Genomic DNA, 6,004 nt, shown 5'->3' on the forward strand with positions numbered 1-6,004 from the left:
CCGTGCCGTCACCCGCCCACCGCGAAGAGTGCTAGCAAAGCATGCGGCTGTAAACAGCAGACTCGGGAACCAACTAGCCTGCACCCCCACGGCCGCGTAGACTCCTTAACTGGCCCGCTGCTGCTCTGGTCCTAGGGCCCAGAGCTTTGTGGTAAAAATGTTTCCCACCAGGCATTGAGTGGTCAGGATGTTGGGAAGAACCAGCTCATTGTGCCTTTGCCCTGTCAAAAATCCCAATGCCTGAAATTCACTTCCTTCTTACCTGCCAGTGCCCTTTCTTCCTTTAAAATGCAGTCCATCTATTCCCAAAACGCTATAAAACTGCACACCCTTTAGTCCAGCAATACCACTACTAGGTCTGTATCCCATTAAGATCATAAAAATGGAAAAGGAACCCCATGTACAAAATACAGCAACTTTTTTTGTGGTGGCCAAGAATTGGAAATTGAGGGTGTGCCCATCAATTAGGGAATGGCCTAATAAGCAGTGGTATATGAATGTAATGGAATACTATTGTGCTATAAGAAATGATGAGCAGGCAGACTTCAGAAAAACCTGGAAAGACTTCTATGAACTGAAGCTGAGTGAAGTGAACAGATCCAGGACAACATTGTACACAGTAACAGCCACAGTGTGTGATGACTGATTTGAAAGAAAGACTAAAACAGTTCCAAAGGACTCAAGATGGAAAATTCTATCAACATCCAGAGAAACAACTATGGAGTCTGAATGCAGAGGGAAGCAGACTATTTCCTTTTTTTTTTTTTTTGGTTTGTTTTGCTTTGGTTTTTTTTTTTTTTCTTACAGTTCCTCCCGCTCCTTTTAATTCTTCTATACAACCTGACTAATGTGAAAATATGTTGGGGTCAGCTACTAGCCGTGTAAGCTTGGGCAAGTCACTTAACCCCAATTGCCCTGCCCTGCCCCCTCCAAAAAGCAAATATACATTATATATATATATATATATATATATTTGTTTAGTAGGAGTGTATATGTAAAGCCTTTATCAGAACAGCATGGGAAGGGGGGAGTCAAAGGGAGGGGAAAAAATTTAAAACTTATGGAAGTGAATGATGAAAACTAAAAATAAATAAACTTTTTTTTAAATGATGAGCAAGCAGATTTCAGAAAAATCTGCAAAGACTTATATGAACTGATGGTGATTAAAGTGAGCAGAACCAAAAGAACACTGTACACAGTAACATCAACATTGTATGATCAACTTTTATAGACTTAGCTCTTGTCAGCAATACAGTTATCTAAGACAATTCCAAAAGATTCATGATGGAAAAATGCTATCCACATCAAGAGAAAAAAACTATGGAGTCTGAAGCCAGATCAAAGCATGCTATTTTCTCCTTTTTTTCTTTCTTGTGGTTTTCCTCTTTTTTTCTGATTCTTCTTTAATAACAGGACTAATGTAGAAATGTTTAATATGATTGTACACGTACAGCCTATATCAGATTGCTTGCCTTCTTGGAGAGAAGGGAAGGGGAAGAGTAAGGGAGAAAAAAAATGGAACTCAAAATCTTACAAAAGTGAATGTTGAAAACTATCCTTATGTTTAATTGGGGAAAATATAATTTAAGTGGATTAAGTGGGGGGGGGGGATGCAGTTTAGGCTCATCTTCTGCAGGAAACCTTTGCTGGTGGTACTCTGCCTCTACCCTCAATTCCTAGTGACTCCTGAAACTCCCTTGCATTTAATTACTTTCTGTGTAGAAATAGGTATCAATCAGGAGTTCTTAATGGAAGGTCCCTGAAATTGTTTTAAAAAAATTTTTGATAACTTTCAATATATAGGGCAACTAAGTGGTGTAGTCAATAAAGCGCCACCTGAAGTCAGGAAGACTTACTTATCTTTCTGAGTTTAAATTAGGCTTCAGATACTCTGTGACCCTGGACAAGTCATTTATCCCTGTATGCTTCACTTTCCTCATCTACTAATCAACCAGAGAGGGAGATGTCAAACTACTCCAGTATTTTGAGCAAGAAAACCCCAATAAGGTCATGAAGACTTAGACCCAACTGAAAATGACCTAACAACCACAATTTCAATATAATTGGTTTTCTTTTGCTATTTTGTATCTGTTGCATATAAAAACATTATTCTGAGAAGTAGTCTATTGGCTTCACAAGATTGCAAATGGGATCATGAAACAAAAAAAGGTTAAAAATCCCTGATACAGATACATACAACCAATGGCACAGATAAAGTTTATGTTAACTTTACACTTATGCTGAATGCGATTTTTATATGCACTGGTTTCCCCTATTAGAATGTAAACTCATCATGAGTAGAGATTGCTTCAATCTTTACTTGTGTGCCTAACACAAAGTAGGCATATGATAAAGACTTATTGATTTATTAAATAAATATACATGTTGATCACCTGATAAGTTCCTCTAGGGGAGGAAAGATCATAGCAACAGAAATACAGAACTGGGAGAGATCTCAACCTCTTCATTATAAAAATAAAGAAACTGAGGCGCAGGGAGGCTAGATGCCTGAGGTTGCACACAGGTCATAGGATCACCCATTTAAAGTTCAAAAAGAACAAAGAGGCCCGCTAGTCCAATTACCTCATTTTTTTTGGAGGGGGAGGGCAGGACAATTGGGGTTAAGTGACCTGCCCAAGGTCACATGGCTAGTAAGTGTTAAGTGTCTGAGGCTGAATTTGAACTCAGGTCCTCCTGACTTCAGGGCCAGTGCTTTATTCGCTGTGCCACCTAGCTGCCCCCAAATCTCCTCATTTTACAGAAAAAAAAAATGAGGTCAAGAAAACTAAACTGACCAGTCATACCCTAGTTGTTTGTATACTGTCTCTCCCTTTAGATTGACTCCCAAGGGAAAACAGACTGTGTTTTTTGCCTTTCTGTCCCCAGACTTTACCATAGTGCCTTGGACAGTTAATGCTCAATAATTCCTTACTGACTGAATGACTGTGGGAGAGTTCTGTAGATTTAGAAGACTGCTGTGCTAGCTGCTTGAATCAAGGTCACCACAGGGCAAAGCCCTGCGTACAGCCAGTCAAGTAGCTCATTAACAGCCCATATATGGAATGCTGTAGCAGAAGTTGTGGGTTGACTTTCCAAAGGCCAAGGTGCCCCCCAGGTCACTGACAGGTATCAAAATTGGAAATTGTGTCCTTGGGGCAGGTAAGTAGATAGAGCCACCTTCCCTGCAATCAGGAGGACCTGAATTCAAATGTGACCTCAGGCACTTGCTAGCTATGTGAGACCCTGTGCAAGTCATTTATCCAAAAAAGAAAGAAAAGAAATTGTGTCACTGTGTCCTTCCTGTCAATGTATTTGCTATAAAACACTCTATCTTATCTCTGAGCTGGTGGCAGCTTTGCCCAACTTACCCCCAAATCAAGGGCCTCTTTCTTAAATAGGGAAATGCCTGAAAAAAGAAGGAAAAAATGAAGAAAAAAAAGAGGTCCAAAGGCAGATCTCTATCCCATATCACTCCCTGTCACTAGAGCCATACATGATCTTCCCCTTGGGGCATATAGAGAAAACTGATGAAAAAAATGACAGGGCACAGTCAAAACAAAAACTCCAGTTGCCAAGGTAGACAAAACTCACCCAGCAAGTTATTAATTCTTGATTCCAAAATGGATACAATTGAGAGACAAGGAGTCAATTCAGACCAAATCCTGGAACTGAATATAAAAGACATTTCATGTACCCAGGAACTGTGTTGTCCTGACCAGAGAACTTAAGGAGCATAATCTGGGGGGTGGGGGGGGATTGCAACAGATGCAAGATTCCTAAACGGTTAGCAGAATGTGATATCGCTACATTTATAATGGGAGGCATTTTAAAGTAGTGGATATATTGTTGAACATGGAATCAGAAAGACCTGGATTCAGATCTTACCTCTAGTCAAGAATAAGATCAACATTTTCAGACATGGACAACACAGGGGATTATTTTGTTTGGTTGCAAATGGGGGTTGTTTAGCTTTTGCTTTTGTTTTTTAGTCTGTGAGTGGGAGGAGAGATGAAGGTAAATGATAATAGTTGGGGGGAGAAATGATAAGAACATCAGTGAAGCATTTTTTTTTAAGTGGTCAGAATGGAAGGAAGTTCAGAATGGAACAGGTATGGGGAACAGCTTTGAAACTAACATTTTGAATGTCATGTACTTTTTTTAAAGCTGCATAATAGAGACCCATGGTTTCATGTACATTCTTCTGTTCTTTGTACAGGGAAATGTTCATATTTGTTAGTTTTCCAAGTTAAGGATAAAAATAATTCTAAAATTATATTTTTTTAATATTACTTCTGTCACTTGTTGTCCCTGAGCAAAATTGCTTAACCTCACTTGGGCTCAGTTTCCTGATATGTAAAATATAAAAATGGAGGTTATGATACCCATAGTCTCTCCTTTGAAGGATTGTTTGCAAACTTTAAGATTTTATGTAAATGTCTATTACTCCTACTACTAATAAAACTGGGTTTTCTTCAAGGTATCCATTTCCAAATCCAAAAGTATTGGGGTTAATTTTGCTTTTGTTTTTTTGGTTAAGTTTTCCTGAAATGTAGTTGCCCACCTAACTGCCCAAGCCACAGTTCATTATGATACCACCTCAGAGCAGGGAAAGTCATTGTGATGACATGCTGTTAGAAGACTTATGCAAAAAATAGCACCAGGCTAGACAAATTATCTCTATTCAGCCAATTAAGTACCAATTCATATGTCAGGAGAAAGAATCAAAGTTTCAGTAATGGAGTCTTCCACCGTATTCTGTGAAACTTAAATATTAAATTAAATCTGACAGCATTTGTCCTAAGAAAAGCACTATAGCTAAAATGCTGACCAAAAAAAATCTACTGCATATGAACCACAGACTAAGCTATGGAAGAAGATTTGAAAAGGAAAGCTTATCATCTACTGCCTCACAATCAAAATTAGGCTGTAGGAGAAAACTGATGCCTCCTATATCCAACTGGTTATTATCATGCCAAGTTTATTTGCTTCATCAAAATGTTACTTAATCTTGACATGTAATTGGGGGAAAAATAAAATACTATTAAAAAGAAAACCTTACTTAAAAGAACCTGGAATCCTTATGGAATCTCTTAAACTGTTTACCTCCCTTCTTCAGGTGTTGGGTTAAACACTTTCTATCAGTGATTTCCTTTCATCTCTCCCACATAAAATACTGAATAAACAAGAAAGTAATGAGAGTATCATGGAATTTTTAAAGCTGGATGGAACTCAGTCACTCCCCTTCATTTGATAGATGAAGAAACTTCAGACTCAGGCACAGGTGGCACAGTACATAGTGTTGTACTTGGAGTCTGAAGACCTGAGTTCAAATTCTGACTCAGACCTTTATCTCTGTGACCCTGGGGGCAAGTCACCCAACATCTCTGTGCCAGCAGTTCCTTTTCTGTAACTTGGGGATAATAATAGCAGCTACCTCACAGGGTCATTGGGAGGATCAAAGGAGATTACATTGGTAAGAAGCTTGACAAACCTTCAAGTGCTATATAAATGCTGGCTATTATTATTAAAGGTTCAATGATTTGCCCAAGGTCACACAACTAGTCAGTGCCACAGCTGGGATTCAGATTCCAAATTCTCTTTCTGTGATGCCACACTGAAATTTTCATTATAATTCTTTCCAGGGACTGATGGTTTGAAATTCTTTGAAGTAATTGGGCTCCATGACAAATTCAGTTTAGAATGTGTTCAAATATAATTTAATTTTATCTGGGAGCAAGGTCTTCTGCTAAAGCATATAAATATTCCTCTTATTACCAACTGGACACCAGCAACTACATTTCCAGGATTTGGGTTTTATGAGCCATAGAGATAGCAAAGAGGAAAATGAACAATTGGTGCTGACACATTCTTAAGGTTAAATCTTATGGGACTACAATTGATATTATTTTGAGTCTGATTCCAGGTGTGATTTTCAAGAAATGTTATTGAGCCAACAAACCACAATACCAGCAGTCCTATGGGGGTGACATCTGTGAACTGCAGG

Source organism: Petaurus breviceps, unplaced genomic scaffold (genome assembly GCF_028583685.1).
Source record: "Petaurus breviceps papuanus isolate PSGF00001 unplaced genomic scaffold, PetGlider_PUasm1.0 226149, whole genome shotgun sequence".
In the NCBI taxonomy this organism is placed as follows: domain Eukaryota; kingdom Metazoa; phylum Chordata; class Mammalia; order Diprotodontia; family Petauridae; genus Petaurus; species Petaurus breviceps.